The sequence below is a fragment of the Equus caballus genome, chromosome 10, assembly GCF_041296265.1.
Source record: "Equus caballus isolate H_3958 breed thoroughbred chromosome 10, TB-T2T, whole genome shotgun sequence".
Classification (NCBI taxonomy): Eukaryota; Metazoa; Chordata; class Mammalia; order Perissodactyla; family Equidae; genus Equus; species Equus caballus.
The window spans coordinates 81,840,372-81,859,637 of NC_091693.1; the positions used below are offsets into that span (position 1 = coordinate 81,840,372).

Below are 19,266 nucleotides of genomic sequence, written 5' to 3' on the forward strand. Positions count from 1 at the left end.
AAAACATGTAAACGTAAAAGTATAAAATCAATAATATAGGGGAAGAAATAGAATTATAGCATATCTAGCATCCAATTACAGATAATGATGCAAAGAGGAAGGAGATAAGAATGCCCACTTTCCCCATTTCTTTTTACGTAGTACTGAATGTGCTGGCAAAACTAATTAGGCAAGAAAAAAATAAAAGATTCTGTTCACTGACGGCATGTTCATTTTTTTTAAAGATGGACACCTGAGCTAACATCTGTTGCCAATGTATATTCTAGCTGTGAGTACCTCTGGTTGTGCTATGTGGGATGCCACTTCAGAATGGCCTGATGAGCAGTGCCATGTCCTTACCCAGGGCCTGAACTGGCAAAAGCCTGGGCCACTGAAGCAGAGCGTGCAAACTTAACCACTCAGCCATGCGGCCGGCCCCTGAAGGCAGGTTCCTATATGAAGAAAACATATTTCACAATATAGTTGATAGAACTAATGAAAAAATTCAGCAAAGTTGAAGGATATAAAATCAAAACCCAAAAACCAATGGTGTTTCTATATGCTAACAATGAATAATCTAAGAAATTAAGAAAATAATTCTCTTAGAATAGTATCAAAAAGAAGAAAATACTTAGGAATAAACTTAACCAAGGAGCCAAAAGACTAGCACACTGAAAACTGCAAAATATGGCTGAAAGAAACTGAAGAAAACACAAATAAATGGAAAGACACCCCATGTTCAGGGATGGGAAGACTTACTATTGTTAAGATGTCAACACTACTAAAAGTGATCTACAGGTTTAATGCAATCCCCATCAAAATCTCAATGGTGTTGATTGCAGAAATGGAAAAATCCATCCTGAAATTGGTATGGAGACAATCCCGGAAAAGAAGAACATACTTAGATGTCTTATGACACCTGATTTCAAAACTTAGTACAAAACTACAGTAAGCAAAAGCTTACAATACTAGTATAAAAGCTGATGTATGGACCAATGAAAGGGAATAGAGAGCCCCTAAACAATCTTCGACAAGGATGCTAAGACCATTTAATAGGGAAAGGACAGTCTTTTCAAAAATCAGTGCATGGAAAACTGTATATCCACATGCAAAAACAATGAAGATGGATACTTACCTTACACCATACATAAAAATTCACTCAAAATGGAGGAAAGAACTACAAGTAAGAGCTGAAACTATGAAACTCTTGAAAGAAAACATTTGGTAAAAGCTTCATGACATTGAATTTGGCAGTGATTTCTTGGCTATATGAGCTGTTTTTATTCATAGCACTTCTGACACCAAATGTGTAGGGGATTTTCCTCACATCAACCAGGTCTCCAACTGGGTGTTTTACAATTCAATTTACTTTTGACACTAAGTATCCAGAGTTAGTCATACTCCACAGATTTAAGAGCTGAGTCCGAAAGGAGTGCCCTGACTGCAGATGCCAGTTCAAGTATCTGGTCCCAGGTTACCCACACTTCTGTCTGACTTGTCTAGAAAGTTGAAATATTCTCACAATCTCCTCGGTTCCAGTCTGTCCATTTATTAAAATTGTTTGCAGAACTCAGGAAGGCACTTAACTTACTATCACAAGTTTAATATAAAGGATAAAACTCAGGAAAGCAAATGAAAAATATCCATAGGGCAAGGAAGAAGGGAGTGGCTGGAAAAATATGCCATCTCTGGGCACAACACCCTCCTAACACTTCTATTTCTTCACCAACACAGAATCTCATCCTTTAGGGGTTTATATGGAGGTTTCAGTATATAAGCATGCTTGATTAAATCATTGGCCATTAGCGATTAATTAAATCTCCAGTCCATCTCCCCTCCCTGGAGGTTAGGGATAGGGATGAAAGTTCCAATCTTCTAACCAAATCTTGGTCTCCCTGGTAATGAGGCCACATCGTGAAGGCCCCATTCCTGAAGCTATGAATCAGCCCTCCAAAAATCACCTCATTAGAACAAAAAAGATTTGCAGCCCTTTTATCACTCAAGAAATTCCAAGAATTTTAGGAGTTCTATGCCAGGAACCAGGGACAAAGATCAAATATCTTTCTACGACCTCCAAGTATGACATCAAAAAATGTAGACCCATAGAAAATACGTAAAAGATTCAAATCAAACTCATAGAGAGAAAACCACAACGTATGAAATGAAACATGTACCACCAATTAGATGAACAATTTGAGAGATAAACAACCAATTATATGGTGCTGAGAGAAACATTAGTAAACTTGACCATATAACAAAAAAAACTGCTTCAAAGAAACACAGTAGAAAAAAGAATAAAACAATGAAAAGGACATCAGTGAGCCTGGGACAACTCCACTTGTCCTAACATACGTGCAATTGTTGTCCCAAAAGAAAGGAAAGTCAGAAAATTATTTGAAGAAATAATGACTGAAAATTTTCCAACTGTAGTGAACAATATAACCCATAGATCAAACTAGCTGAATGTATTTCTTACACAATAAGCAGGAAGGAAACTACACCAAGGCATATCATAACGAAATTGCTCAAAACCAGCAATTAAGATAAAATTTTAATTGTAGAGAGATTAAAAGACATTACACACAGAAAAACAAAGATAAGCTGATTTCCCCTCAAAAAAATGAACACAATAAAACAGTGAAACACCTTTAAAATAATAAATATGTACATACATAAATTGTAACCTAGAAGTCCATGACCAGTAAAAATATCTTACAAAGGAGAGATAAAATCGAGAATGTTTCAGACATTCCCAAGCTGGAAGAATTCATCGCTATCAGATCCATAGTTCCAAAAATGTTAAGAATGTCCTTTAGGCAAAAGGAATAAGAATGCAGATGGAAATATGGATGTGCAGAAAGGAGAGAAGAGCGCTATAAATGGCAGTTGAATGGATAAATATATTTTTTTTCTTATAATGTAAAAGCCTCTACAAATAATTGGCTATTTGAACAAAAAGGATAACAATGTAGCCTGAGGTTTAGAAGTTATGTGTAAGTTCAACACATGCCTAGAAGAAAAAATGGATGCATAGTATTTAAGATACTTATACTATACATTTCGTGATATAAAAATCATTTGAAGGTTGACAGCGATAAATTAATAATGCACTATAAACCCTAAAACAACCACTAAAAATTCCAAACCCAGAACTATACATAATAATATATGTGTTCATTGATTGTAAGACGATATTAACTAAAATGTCAATTCTCCCAAATTTGATATATACATTCATTGCAGTCCAAAGCAACATATAAGCAAGTTTCTTGTAAACATGGCTGAGTGGGTTCCAAGAATTATATGGAAAGATGAAGTAACCCAGATAGTCAAATCGGAACAAGAAGAATAAAGTTTGAGGACTACTCAGTGTCAAGACTATCAAACTAAACTAATCAAGACAGTGTTGTATTGATTAAAGAACAGGTCAGTGGAACAAAATAGAGAGTCTGGATGCACACGAATGTTGTCGACTTATTTTTGACAAAGTTGCAAAGGCAGTTGAGTGGAGTATTTTCAGCAAATTGTGCTGGAATAAATGGATGTCTGTATGCAAACATACACATCCTGACATAAACTTCACACTTTATGCAAAAATTAGCTCAACATGGATCATAGCCCTACATGTACATTCAAACCAATAAAACTTCTGGAAGAAAACATAGAAAAATATTCCCATGATCTTGAGTTTAGTGATGAATTTTGAGATACACCACCACAAGCACAAACTCAAAACAAAAAAAACATAGATATACATAAATTGTTTTCCAAAATGAAAAATCTTAGTCTCATCAAAGACAAACTGTCATCAAACTGTCATCAAAGACAGTTACTACAGCAAAAGACAAGCCACTGACAGAATGTATTTGCAAATCATATATCTGCTGCAGGTCTCATATCTAAAATATACAAAGAACACTTAAAACTCGAGAATAAGAAAACAATACAGCAAACTAAAAATGTGTAAAAGATCTGAACAGACACTTCACCAAAGATACATGGGTAACAAATAAGCACATGAAAAGATGGTCAACATCACTGTCAACAGGAAAACGTAAATTGAAAGCACAATGAAACACCAATACACATCCATTAGAATCGCTAATATTAAGGGGAAAAAACTGACAGTAATAAATTTGGGCCAGAATGAAGACTGACAGAAACTCTCCTTCATTGCTAGTGGAAATGCAAAACAGCACAGTTTTGTTTGCCAATAGTTTATCTGTTTCTTATAGTTTAACACAGATTTACTATATGACCGACCCGGCAATTTTAGGTATTTACCCATGTGATTTGAAAACACCTTACTTTGAAAAAACCTGTACATCAATAGCAACTTTAATGCCAAAAATGGAAAACAATCCAGAAGCTGTTTAAAATGATGTGAGACTATATGAATAAATTCTGACTGATATGATATGACTGCATGGTTTGTCTGCACTTCTCTAAGGGTAGCTTCCTGAAAAGGAGGAGTTTTCCCTTATGGATCCATCCTTCTTCCTGCTGGCTAGAGGGGGAATGTGGAGGTGTGTTTTCTTCATTCATAGTGTTAAGAAAATATCCTACTGATAACAGAAGACTAGGAAACAATAAGTTTAGATCCCTAAAACTGTGAAGCCACCACTCCATCCCTGGTGGGCCTACTTCTAAACTTTTATTTGAACACAAAGATAATCCTATCTTGTTTAAAGCACAGATATTTAGGATTTCTGTTACATGAAGATAAATCTAAAGCTAACTACTAAAGGATTTTTTCCCAAAGCATGTGTAACAAATGACAGAATCCAAACTATGTAGAGTTGGCCTTGTGGGAATATTTGTGGTAAGTGGGAAATATTCAGATATTTCAGTCTGGAAAGCTGGAAACCCTAAAGAGAGATGGCCTGAAAACAGAAGACAGTAAGGGAGGGTCTAGAATCTTTAGGCTTGGAAACTGCCTAGAAGAAGACTTTGGCTGCAGTCGCTCTCATGCCAATCACACCAGCAGCTAGAAGACTAAAACGTCTCTAAGTTTTAAGAGATTGCATTAAGAGATCGCAAGCGTGATCTGCAGCATCTGTGACTGTACAAGCCCTGGGTCCTTAGTTCTGCACTACCTGGAGGGGACAGACTATCTAAGATCTATTGCCTCCATATGGTCATAGTCTCCGATTTCAACTTCAGTGGCCATGAAGGATTATGGACAAGGGAGAGCCACCAAGAAAAGAAAGTCAGGTGCCTCAGAGGTCAAGGGATAATGGACAAAGGAGCTCCTCTCAGAGGGCAATACCAAGCAACACTGTGCTTGGCCTGAGTATATGCCATGAGGGTTGAATAACAGCTACAGAGAACTGACTACTGGGTTTCCCATTCTTTCCTTTTCTGGATGGAAGTTTTATTATAGTTATGCTATTGCGTTTATTTATAGTCCTATAAGTGTATTAGGTATTTGCTAAGGAGAAAATAGGTCCCTTTGTTTAAAATTAATCAATCAATGAGGAGGCTCATCTGAATCAGATGGGCAAGACCATCCATCACCCAAAGATTGTCAACACTGACTAACAGGAAGTGGAGGGGCCTTGAGGTTTCTTCTTAGGGGCAGAAGGAGCGAGAACTTTATAGTTGTAGAACAAGGGTGATGGCAAAGGTTTGAGTAGCCAAAGAGCACCCTGTGGCAAAGGCTGTAGACATCCGATGTGTCCATTTTTCCCTTATGTCTTGGCAATACAGCTCCTACACTTTTATCTAGATATGTCCTCCCCTAAGACAACCTACATCATCCTGAAAAAAAGACTCCCTTCTTCCAAGAAACTTTTTAGTGGTGTGGCCCTGTAACAAAGTTCTGACCAGTGGGAAGGAAGCAGAAATGATGTGTAAATCTCAAAACTTGCTAATTGCTGATTTAAGGGTCTCTTCTTCCTTGAGGCTACTTGGTTTGCTCATGTGGTAAAAAGTCATCTTGAATCATGTGGATGAGGCCTAGACCTAAAGTGTGCAGAGAATGAAGAGAGAAAGAGCCAGAGTGCCTGACACTGTGGAAAACTTCTAGCTTTCTATTTTATTGAAAGGCAATCAAATTAGAGCTCAATTGCACTCAAAGAAACAAACAAAAAAATACTGACCATCTAGGTACAGAAGCTGGAATCCATAACCAGTTTTTCTGATTATGAATTTTACACAGTTTACACTAAACCCCACTAGGGGAAAACTCTGATGGGGATTGGCTGGTAAAAGTTTATAGAAAAATATTGACTGTGCTAAGTTTTTCTGTTTCAGTACTTGTTATGAAACTGCTTTTAATATGTTTTTATTGTATTGAACACCACTCAAAATCCTTCATTTTATCATGAATTTTTTTTTTTAGGCAGATTAGCCCTTGGCTAACATTGGTTGCCAATCCTCCTCTTTTGCTGAGGAAGATTGGCCCTGTGCTAACATCCATGCCCATCTTCCTCCTTTTTATATGTGGGACACCTGCCACAGCATGGCTTGACAAGCTGTCCACAGGTCCCCAACCAGGATTCAAACCAGCGTACCCCTGGCTGCCGAAGCAGAACGTCAAACTTAACGGTTGCTCTACCAGGCCAGCCCCTTATCCTGAAATATTTTGAGTTTTATCATTATATACTTATAATTATGAATGTAGTTAAAATACTGACTAAACAACTCACAATGGAGTGAGGATTTAGTATCAACTAATTATCTCAACATCAAGAATAGGGCAAAAACATGCTACATAGTAAGTAATGTAAAAATTATTTTGTGTAGTAAAATAAATACATACATATGTTCACATACAGAAAATTACCTGGAAATGTAGACTGAACACAATTGGTAGAAAATATTTTGACACGTGAATCTGTCAATCTGAATTCAGTCAGCAAAATATGAATAAAGTTAGATCTCTCAAGCAAGAAAACAATTAATACTATAAATAAGTGCTCAAAGCACTGATTTTTGGGCTAGGAGAACAAGGCTCCAGGAAGATTGCCATCCGAATCAAGAAGACCAGGAGGCTGAAATTACAGAAAAATACCACCATGACCTCAGATATCTTCAATATTGAAGCAGGTTTTTCATATGAGAATTCCCAGTCTGATGCAGACTTCACCTGTGGTCTCCCCAAACGTCAGCCCACATTGGTCAGAGAAGAATGAGGGCTTCTCCTTCTCTTCTTCCTTTCAAATCTTGCGTGAGTACCAATTACTGAGATTATCAAATCCAGAACTCTCGTCACAAGTGAACCAAAGAAATGTAGTTCCTGTACCAGTCTAAGGGGTTAAGAATGATGATGAAGCACCAATAGGCAAATTGGTAAAGTCCCCACCTTTGTTAACTCAGTATACATATAGACCCTCTATCCTTTGAAATGCTAATAGTAAGAACAGGTCATGCTCCATAAAGCATGATGTCACCAAGCCTCTTACAAATGAATGTAGGCTCTTCTCTCCAGAAAGTGGGGAACGCAAGTTTGTCATTCACTTTCTGGACCCATCTCTGTTTGATGATCTTTCCCCTTCTAGTTCAATCAAACTGCTCCTTTCACATCCTACAACCCAACGTCAAAATTTTAGAGTCAAATTTATGTGGAAATAATAGGGAATAATAAAAAAGTCTCTTAAATGATATGTATTCATAAATAATCAATGACAGAAAAAATGCTTATCTTCAATGGTAGCCATTAAGGCAACTGGTCATGCGAAAATTATAATTTACCTTTTCCAACCCCATTCAGAGTTTTCTTTGTGAAATGACCCAAGATTTTATTCCTGAAGTGTCTAAGCCTATAATATTCCCACAGGTATTGACTTGCTGCAGACTCCCATTAATTTTTTACTATTGCATCTGGGAACTGGCCAGAGAATTCCCTGCTACCAGACATATCTCTCCTTGCTTCCTTTGTATAGCAGGAATCTTAATTCTCTTGGATAATTATGGTCAATCACCCTAAAGCTACATTAACCCTCCTCTTTTCCCGGTGTTTCAGTAACATAAGGAGCCCAAAATGGCTATGTGACAGTCCCACTTTTCGTTCAATAGAAACATTTTTGTGTGTCTTGGTATGTATGGCGTTTAAATCAGTAGAGAACAAAATTAAGGAGATAAGAACAGAAAAATTATGAGTGGTCTGTTAGCGAAAAAAAAAAAGGAACCACTCGCATTTTCCTCCCCTTGGTTCACAGGATGTTTACTCTAGCAGTGTAAGAAAAGTCAGCATATATTAGTCTTGCTTAACAGCAGATACTGTAACTGACAAGACAGCACCACCACCCAATGAGGTGGAGTTAAGCTGAGACTTCAATAGGCCTTTCCACTGAAAGTACATAGCAAGACCAGAATCTCTTTGAAATTCCTTTGACTGTAAGTTGCCTATCCAGGGTGTTGATTTCAATGAGTACAAATTCCTGTTGCTTTCATGGTGGAAGAAATACACTATGATCCATCTACTACCAGAGCACTGGCTGATACTCTCAGAAGATTTTGCCCAGTTGGGGGCTCAGAGTAGTTTCCTGTTGTTTGCAGGTTGAGGACTCAGCGGTGGTGAGAGTCAGATCAGCCTTGGTTTCAGGAGGCTGAATTCGTCCAACCCAATGTAGGATTTCCCTCATATCACCATCAGCATGTGTGTTCTTCCAAGCCTCTGCTCACTGACAATGAAAGTGTGGAGAACTGTCCCTCTGACCATGTCTCCTTCCAAGTAAAGTGAATGACCAGGTGCCCTGTTGAAGTTCTGCCTCTTCCCGTGGTCCTTCAGGGCTGCACCTCAGGGTGCAAGAATACTGCAGAAATCCATATCTCACTGATATCAGCAGATCCTGCAAAAGGTCAATTGCTCAGCCCATTTTTCTTTATCTACTAATTTGAAACAGGAAAATCCTCTTGAGAGCATAGGGATGATGGAAGGAGAACCAGCTATGCAGCGTGATTAGGGCTTTCTAATTCCAACATTCCAAGAGTTGTTACAAATAAGAGTAAATAAATTTAAGAGGAAAAAAAGCTGTTTACACACAAGTTATTGCAGGGGTAACCCAAGAATATTTGTCATTATTATGTGTATGTTTGATAAATTTTTGGATAAATTCATTAGATAGATTTGCCTGTTTATTGCCTATCTCATAAATAGCCCCCATCATGAATTCATGCTTGACAGCGTAGAGCAATGGCTCACATAGCCCCACCTGATTTACATGTTCCAATTAAGGATGGGTTGAACAGAAGTAGCACAATTACCTCGCTATGATCAGAAAGAGAGATCTTTGTGATATGTAATTAAGATCACCTTTCTCCTATTTTTTCAGTCCACTTTCCCTTTGAATTCTGTAGGAGAAAATTTTTTAAAAGTTCAACTTTAGGAAGTCTACAAAGGTATTAATGGTCTGCACCTGAAATAAAAAATATATGTGTGTGTGCAAATATTGCAGGTAAATAGATCATAAAATAGAAATTTTAAATATATTTTTAAGACTTGTGCTGCTCCTGATGAACACTTAATGATGTTGCATCCACTCTTGGCACCACAAACAGTGTTGCAGTAAATATTCTCTTTTGGATAGCTTTATAATGGGAGTTTTGAATACTTTAGAATGAATTTCACTTGAGAACTGCTAAACAAAAGACTTTATGTCTGTTTCTTAATATCTACATATTACCTAAATAATTCCCAAGAATATTATAGCAATTTAAAGTCCATAGCAATACATGTGAGAATGATACATCCATCATTTTTTCCACAGCCAGTTCTTTCTCTTCAGTGTATTCCATCTGATGGGTGAATTAATGGCATTTCGTTGGGCTTCTTATATTTGCTTTTTCCCATTAGTGTGGTTGGACACACTTTCATTTATGTACTTAAAATTTGCATTTTCTCGTCTATGAACATACTGTTTCTAATATTTGCCAACTTGGCAAATCTGATGGGTGAAAAAATGTCACCCCGTTGCTTCTCTATTTCTAATTCGCAGTTCCTACCTACTGGTGAGGTGGAATAAATTCTCATGTCTTTGTTGACAAATTTTTTCATATCTTCTGCAATTTGGCTGTTTTTACCAATTTCCATTTTCTAATCAAGTTTAATGTCACTTTGTTTTTCTACTCAAACTTCATCTTCTATCTGGCAAAGAATTTTTAATATTCTCTCTTTTCCTTTGACCTTTGAAATGGTGATCATCTAAGAAGACTTTATTTTATCTTTAAATTAAAATACAGTAAAATTGACTGTTTTTTCCTTTGGTGCACAGCTTTATGAATTTTAAGACCAGTGTAGATTCATATAAACACCGCTATGGTCAGGACACAAAACGGTTTCATCTTCCCCCAAATTCCGTCATATTCTCTCTTTATAATGACCACTTTTCCCCAGTTTTAACTCCAGCAACCACTGATGTGTACTGCATCATTATAGCTTTTTCTTTCTGAGAATGTCATATAGACGGCATCACACAGTGTGATATTTTGTTACTGACTTCTTTCACTGAGCCTTCGTGCTTCGCCGAGTTGTGCACATCGAAGTTGTTGAGTTTTGTTGTTGTTTGGTTTTCTGTTTGTTTATGTTTATTGTTTTTTGTTGAGTGGGATTCCACTGAATGGATGTGCCAGTTTGTTTACCGATTCATCCACTGAAGGATATTTGGGTTCTTTCCAGGTTTTGGCAATTAGAGATGCGACTGTTGGAAAAAGTCAGATATAAGTTTTTGTGTGAAGATGTATTTTCTTTCGTCTGGAGTAAGTGTCCAGAAGTAGGATCGCAAGGTCACTGTTAGGTGTGTGTCTAATTTTATAAGAAATTGTCCAAGGGCTTCCAAAGTGGCTTTCTTAGTTTGCTGGGCTGCTGTCACAAAGCACCACAAACTGGTGGTTTAAATTACAGAAATTAATTGTCTCTTACTGCTGAAGGTGGATGTCTAAGACCCAAGTGTCCTAAGAGTTGGTTCCTTCTGAGGCAGTCAGGGAGACTGTTTCATGCTGCCCCCCAGCTTCTGGTGGTTGGCTGACAATCTTGGTTTGTATCATCTTACCTTTCACGTTTGCCTGGTATTCTCCCTGTGCTCATATGTGTGTCCACATTTTCCCTTTTCATAAGGACACCAGTCATGTTGCATTAGGGGTTCACCTCACTCCTGTATGACCTTGTCTTAACTCATTACACTTGCAATGACCCTATTTTCCAATAAGCTCACATTCTGAGGTACTGGAGGTTCGGACTTCAGAGTACAAATTTGGGGAGGACATAATTCAACCCCTAAGAGTGTGTATATCATTTGGCCTTCCCACCACAAGGTATGAGTGTCCCAGCTCCTCTGCATCACCCCCAACATTTGATACAGTCAGTATTATTTTAGACATCCTAATAGATACATAGTGGCAGCCATCATAGTTTTTAGTTGCATTTCCTTAATGGCAAATTATATTTAACATCTTTCTATGTGCTTATTTGTCATCCTTGTATCTTATTTGGATAGAATCGTCTATGCAAGTTCTTTGCCTATTTTCAGTTGAGTTGTTTTCAAAATGTTGAGTTTAGAGAGTTCATTGTACGTACCAGGTACAAGTAGTGGGTTTTAGATGCGTGATTTGCCAGTATTTCTTCCTAGTTTGTAGCTTTTCTGTCTTTTCATTTCCTTAACTGTCTTTTGTAAAGTGAGCATTTTAATTTTGATGAAATCCAATTTATTATTATTTTCCTTTATGAATTGTGACTTTGGTATCAAATCTAAGAACTCATTGCCTAACTCTAGGTTACAAAGTTTTTCTTGTATATTTCCTATGAAAGTTTTATAGTTTTACATGTATGTTTATGATCCCTTTGAGTTAACATTTATGTTCAGTGTCACATAAAGCTTTGATACTTAACACATGGATGGCCTATTTTGCCAACAGGTTTGTTTAAAAGAGTATGCTTTGACCGTGGTATTGGTTTTACTCTTTTGTCAAATGTCAATTAGCTTTATTGGGTCTATTCTGAAGTCAGTGGGTCAATATCTGGAGTCTCTCCGCTATTCCATCCGTCTGTGTCCTCTTTCATATATATCACACTAACAACTGCAGCTTAGTACAAAGGCTTAAAATTAGATAATGTGATCCCTTTAAATGTATGCTTATTTTTTTAAAAAATGTTTAATTATTCTACAGCTTTGACATTCTCATTGCTATTCCATATAAATTTGAGAATCAACTCGTCTACATATAAAAAGAAAATCCTGCTGAGATTTCAGTTCTTCTGCATTAAATCGATAAATAAATTGGGGAAGATTTACATGTATTCCATAATGAGTTTTCCAATCTTTGAGCACAGTATATCTCTATATTTCTTAGTTATTCTTTGATTTCTCTTAGTAGATTTTTTTCTATAAATAAAAATAATAAATTAACCAACTTGTCCAAGCTATACTTGCATATTATTTGGAATCATAAAGTTCTCTAAGTGGATGTTCTTATAAATAAAAAGTGGAATTAGATTATCGTAGAAGCTAAAAGTACCCAGAACACTTAATATCAACATAATTATATATGCTGCCCACTGTGTGTCAGGAAAAGTGCTGGGCAATGGGACCACATGATTAAATAAGACAATAAGTTAATAGAAAAACAAGACTAAAACCAAGATACATATTAGTAATTTATGATATGAAAACACAAAATGACAAACATGTTAATACAAACTTTATATGTTTCATTCATAAATTTAATGAACATAAGGAACACCAAAGTAAAGTGGTAAAAGTTAAAATGGTAATATTTACCAAAAGGAATAAGGAAATGATAAACATAGGCACCAGAAGAAAGGTCAAGGATGAAGTCATTTGAGTAGAAGATACTGTAGTTAGATACATGAGTCCCGGTAGAACTCTGACTTGGGTGCCTTCTGAGGCTGGGATTTACTGTACAGGATGCATGAGGACTGAAATCCAAGGTCAGCTGTCCTCAAGAGAGAGAGTCACTGTTTGAATGCAGATTGTAATCATAACTGTCATCAGTCATCAGTTGGCCCTAGTTGAGTTAATCTATTCAACAAACATCTACATCAATATAGTGGAAGTTTCCACAGAGCAAAATTGTACATAACAGACAAACAAAGAAAGAACGTTCTGTCTCTAAGGTGCTTCCATTCCAAGTGACTTACCAAATACCAGATGGCAGTTGTGATGTTCCTGAAAGCACTTTTTATGCCAATTTCACTTGCTATATGAATAATTTAATTTAATCTAATGTTCTATACATAGATGATAAAAAGTACTTCTTCGACCTACTCTGAAAAGTCTCAATAAAAGAGAAGACCAAAAAAAAAATTGCTGTCATATTAGAAATAAATCAGGTATAAAAATTTTGGGGGGTGGATTCTAGAAGGATTCTGCCCTCAGACTACTTCTGAAGGATCCTTAACTTTTACATAGTTTGCAGAAATCTATCCAGGAAATCACAAACAAGGTGTTGTGTGGTTGAGATAAGAAAGCCAAAGCTGAACCCTAACTTGCCAAGCCAAGGGAAGGCTGTGGCCATGGACCAAACACTGGCTGATACAGAGCTTTAAGTTGTAAGTATGAACTAAACATTTGTCAGGTGTATATCTTTTTCTGTTTTACGATTTTCTCCTCTAGGCAATCTCTTCAAATCTCTGCCCAACTCCTTTGTCATCCACCATGGCTTTAGGAAGCTTCCCTTGAATTTCACTCTTATTTTTGTGCCTGCCTTCTGTGTCTTGATCTATCTATTATCCTCATCTCTTCCTCATTTGTGTGTTGCCAACTCTCCTGCAGTTTACTTCATGTCCAGATTTGTGTGTATTAAGACTTTGCTGTCCTTAATGAAAATACTTAGAGACTCACTTTTCTACTCTCCTGTGTTTGACCAGTAGCTGTGGTGTATTGAAAAAAGCACTGACCAACACAATACTGAAGGAGAACAAATTTGGAGGACTGACACCACCCTACTTCAAGACTTACTATAAAGCTACAGTAATCAGAACAGTGTGCATATGAGGTATTGGTGAAAGAACAGACAGATCAGTGGAACAGAAGAGAGAGCCCAGAAATAGAACCACACAAATAAAGTCAACTGCTCTTTGGCAAAGGAGGGCAGGAATACAATGGAGAAAGGATAGCCTTTTTAACTCATAGTGCTGGAAGAATTGGACATCCACATGCAAAAAAAAATGAATCTACACGAAAACTTTACACCATTTACAAAAATTATCTCAAAATGTATCATCGATCTAAACGTAAAACTTCAGGGTTTACGATGGAGGGAGAGACGAATAAGTGGAGGACAGAGGATTTTTAGGGCAATAAGCTCTTCTGTATAACACTGTAATGGTATATACATGTCATCATACATTTGTCAAAACCCATAGAATGTACAGGACCAAAGTTAACCATAATGTAAACTGTGGACTATGGGTGGCAGTGATGTATCAGTGTAGTATCATTGATTGTAACAAAGGTACCAGTCTGGTATGTGATGTTGATAGTGGGGGAGGCGACGCTTGTGTGGGGTCGGGATCTATATGGGAGCTCTGTGCTTTCCACTCCACTTTGCTGTGAACTTAAAGGTGCTCTAAAGGTGAGTTCTTTTAAAAGAAAAATTGTATTCAATGCTTACCAAGTCCTCCTAGAGGGAGAAGGTAGTAGAGAGGCAGAGAATAGGGTCCTACCAGAATCAGATGCCAAAGGGACAGCAAGCACACTCATCTGGGTAGTGTTACTGTTTATTCAACATTAAGAAACATAAACTAAGCTGCTGCTGTGTACTGGATACAGTGCCAGATGGTTAAAGACGGGAGATACAGAGAGCAACAAGAATTCAATCCTTGTTCACGATAGGGAGTGGGAGGTTCAGGATACACTACCCCAACTATGGCCCCTTGACATATTGAAAATTTCAAGCTGAAGGAATCTGAGAAATGACGTGTACAGGAAAGACATCCTGACCTTCCCCTGAAGCAGGTCACACCACCCTCATGTGAGAGGTGGCCTCCCTATATCTGGAGGAATGGAGCACCCTTATCTCTAAAGATGAAGGGACACAGGGAGGGATCTGGATGAACAGGGCTTGCTAAAACGTTTCCCCCAATTAACGCCGTTTATCTCATATCTTTTGTCCTCTGATGTTTCTACTCTTCATCAAATGCATGCAGCATAAAAACACTCAGGTTTAACTATTTCTTCAGGTCTTCATTTCCTTATGAAGGTTCTGGTGTCACATAAAACTTTTATTAAATAAATTTATAAACTTTTCTTTTGTTAATCTGTCTCTTGTTACAGGTGCCCTAGCTGAGAATTTAAACGAGTGGAAGAAAAAGATATTTTTCCTCTCTTATAGGAGAAATAAACAGGTAAATACATAGTCTCTACTGAGCCAGATGAGTTTCCAGCAAAAGGAAGTGATTAAGTCAGCTCTGGGGGCACAGGAAAGCTTCCTGAAAGATGAACTATGTCCTCAGTCTTAAAGGATGATTGAATTTCACCTAGCAAGCCAGGTAAGCAGGGGACTCATGGCAGAACTAATGGCATCGTGGACAGATTTTGGGGACCCTTCTCCCTGGTCTAACAAGCGAATCTAGCAAACAAACTGCATAGGCTTTAGGTCAGTACAAGAAAATCCATGTTGTGCAGGCCATCCTCAGCCTGTGTCAAAATGACCTTGCAGCCCCACATCTCGTGACTGAAGATGCCAGCCGGACAGATCACAGCAGGAGGAGGTAAAGGGGTACCTGCTCCCACATTTGCCAGCTGCATTTCTTAGAGACTGAGGAACTAATTAATGGTCCCGGTCCTGCCTCCCTCCACACATAGATAACGTCAGCATCTCTGAACTTCTTGATGTATAACCAAGAAATTCTTGTTTATGTTGCCTTCAGTACATAATCTAGAGAAAAGTCAAGATGTGCTCTATCCTTTTGTGTTTAACATACATGAACTCTAACCATAATTTTTTTTTCTCTTTTCCTCTTCACATGCACTGTTTATGAAAGAGACATAAGATGCACTTAAACTCACACACTTGGGATCAGTTCCTTAAGAGCTCTCTGTTGAACTGTTTTCCCAGGATTCAAACTCCTCATGCTGATTACTGAGTAAATCCATTGACTAACTTGACTTAGACTCTTCAGTTGACAGCATGCAAAGCATTTTACAGGGGAGCTCTTGCTGCACACCCAGACAGTCAGCTGGGCTGATGTACAGATTAGACAGTTGCAGCATCATTCACTCAGCTTAAAATTTAATCTTCACTTAAGATTTCCCTTGAAGAAATCCTGTTTTTTGGAGAGGAAAGCTAGCTTTGGGGAAGACTGTCCCTAGAAAACTATCACACTTTTAAGAAGGAATAGAAGTTCTTTCTCAATGATACTTCACTTTCTAAGTGCTCCCTGGTTTTAGCAAAGAATTTCTACTTAAACAATTGCCAGATTATAGCCGAAATTGTGCCTCAGCATCTTTGCTTTTTTTTCTTTTTTTCCTGAGGAAGATTAGCCCTGAGCTAACACCTGTGCCAACATTCCTCTATTTTGTATTTGGGTCTCTGCCACAGCATGGCCTCCAACAAAAGTTATAGGTCCATGTCCGGGAACCAAACCCAGGCTGACATGCAGAGCATCCCAAACTTAACCACTAAGCCATGGGGCCAACCCCCATCTTTGTTTTTTAACTCCATGTTTCAAGTGTTATTTAGTCATGGCCCTAAACAGTGGTATGTATTCACTTATGCTGAGCATTATTACATGGGGAGAAATAAGTAAAAATTAAACATAAATTTAAAGTTCTAATAATCTGGTTTCACATTCCAAAGAATAAAAATTAAACTTACCAGCATCTCCCAAAATATATATTCTGCTTATTGAACTTATGCCCTTAGTTTGGCAAATAATATTTAATCATCTTCTTTGAAAATTAAGGAAGGCAAGATCCAGAAAAAACTCAGTTACTTTGCATTTATTTCTACTTTTTTAAAAATTTCAACTTTATGAAGTAGAATTTGCAAAAAGCTAAGCTGTCTTTGTAGACTGCAGGCTTCACTCCTACATTCTTAATAAGAAATCTGTTAGCAAAGGACCTGTCAAAGTGGATTCTTATTACTGGAGATAGACTCCTCCATTAGTGACTTTGCTAACTTATAGGACAGTGTTATCTGATCTGAATTTTCTCCACAAAGCACCTAATTCTACAGATTCTACATATTATTTGATCCATTTTCCATTGTATGGCATGGATGGGTGAAGAATTAGAAGTTTAATCATAGATATTAATCATTTCAGTTCATGATCAGAGAAAGAAAGTATGACTGCCTCTAGGTCATTTCATCCACTGTTTCTGCAACAGCAGGCATGGGCACCTTCTGGCCCTCCCACAGCTGGCCTGCCCTCTCCCTGGGGCGCTCAGGCAGCAGGCTTCTTGTAACATGTTCGTCGACTGACTTGGAGGTAATGTGAAGCCTCTCTATTGCTTTCCTGGGGCTCATTAATGTTGCTTCCTTCATTGCTCTTGAACAGAAAAAAAGTTAAACACAAAACCTGCCCGACTAGTGGAGCGATAATTAAAGCTGCCTTACCAGAGTTTAGCCAATCCAGTTCTGGAGATTTCAGACATAACCAAAACCCCTTTCCCCAAATCCTAGTGCTCTGCTCCAGCCCGTCCTCAAATCCTAGGTTATACAACAAAGGAAGAAACAGAGGCAGTCTGTAACTGAACGTTTGAAAATTATTCATTTAACCTAATTCCTGAATAAATGTGCCAAATCTAACCAAGTTACAACATAATTGAATCCATAGTAGTCCTTACAGCAAAAATATTCAAATTAATATGGTCATGCAAGGAGAGAAGTTACACATTTAAACATTATATTAAGAATAACTTTTTAGATCTCATATCTATATTCCTGATTCAGATGGTATAAACTCTCTCTTACCTTTTAGAATGTAAAGAAAAGAGATTGGGCGGAGAAGTAGAAGTATTTTTAAGGAAACTTGGATGTTCCGAATTAAAGCTCTTTATGAGTTTCAATTTTACTGAAAGTTAGCGTTAGATTAGATATTGTGTTTGAAAAAACATTGGTGAATAAAAGCGATAAGTAAGCTTTTGAGAACTACATCTGCTTAGATTTATCAGCTAGACAACCAGCAACATCTAGTGGTCGGTCCCACGATCAACCTCTCTCTTCATTTCTGCTGATGCTTAGAACTCAGTCACATGCCAAAGGTCTTGGCAGGTATTTTGAATTAAGTAAAATAAATAAATAAATAAAATACATGAAACAACATAAATTGAAATTTAAGTATTAGTTTTAAGGTATATGTAATATAACCATACAATACATATACTGTTATTTACAACTATTTATTTGGTTTATGAGCAATAGAATTTAATACATTGAGTATTAAAGAGTGTTCAGCTGCTTTACTTGTCATAAGAAGGGTTGTAATTTTCTATATAAAGGAGATAGAACTTTAATTTTATCAACTTTAACCCTAAAAGTTAAATTAACATTTTAAGATTCCTATTAGACACAACTCTCCATCGTCTTAACTGGTAAAATTGGCATGGATTTTGAACCATTATTTCTTTTACTTAAGTGTGTGAAATGAGCTGTAAGAACACCAGGTTTCAATGCTTAATAAATGTAATCTGGCAGTGAGGGATAATACACATATTAAGAAATAATCACAGCTAATAATTAATTACTCAGTGGTTGCCTGAGAGAAGAAAGTTTTCCTAAAATACTTATATTTCTTTATGTCCACAAATAAATCCACAAATAAATAATCAAATTGAATACAGATTAAAAACACTCAGGAAATGGGATGATTCCTACTAACATAATTCAAATGTTGATAATGTAATATTGCCCTGATACTGAAAACATAGAGGCAATCTGAAAACAGAGGAGAGAAATGCAGGAAAGAAACCAACGTTTATTATGGACATTTCAAGTGCCAGACACTGGGTAATGCTTTGTGTGCATCTGCCATCATACTTCATCTGCATGACAATTCTGGAGACAGAATGTCATTTGCCCCCCTCAGCACCAATTTATAGATCAAGAAATGGAGTCCCACTCTTGTGATCGCAGAACTAGTAAGTGACAAAAGTGGATCCGAATTCAGCCCAATCTGATTCCAAATTTGATGCTCTCAGTGCTTATCAAATAATATACGTAGACTAAATTCACAGTATGGGCAAAAAATTTTAAAAATGATATCATCATTTCTTTATTCTTCTCATTGTTTTGCAAGCTCTGGAAAAAATGGTTCCAGGTTCAGATGTTGTCTTGAAAGACGCCCCATTGGCCAAGTCTGACTTCTATTTGTTAGTGAACAAA

General features: G+C 37.2%; 1 protein-coding gene across 7 annotated transcripts in view; it reads right to left on the reverse strand.

Moving 5' to 3' along the window:
• LOC138915848 (protein LEG1 homolog) overlaps window positions 1–19,266 on the reverse strand; it is a 41,279-nt gene that overhangs the window by 16,499 nt on the left and 5,514 nt on the right. For 3 of the 7 annotated variants that reach the window (XM_070223777.1, XM_070223775.1, XM_070223779.1), the window contains one exon: window positions 17,500–17,592. The exons of the other annotated variants lie outside the window; for them this stretch is intronic. The gene's annotated coding sequence lies outside the window, so the exon portion shown is untranslated. The remainder of the gene's footprint in view (window positions 1–17,499; window positions 17,593–19,266) is intronic. 7 annotated transcript variants of the gene reach the window in all.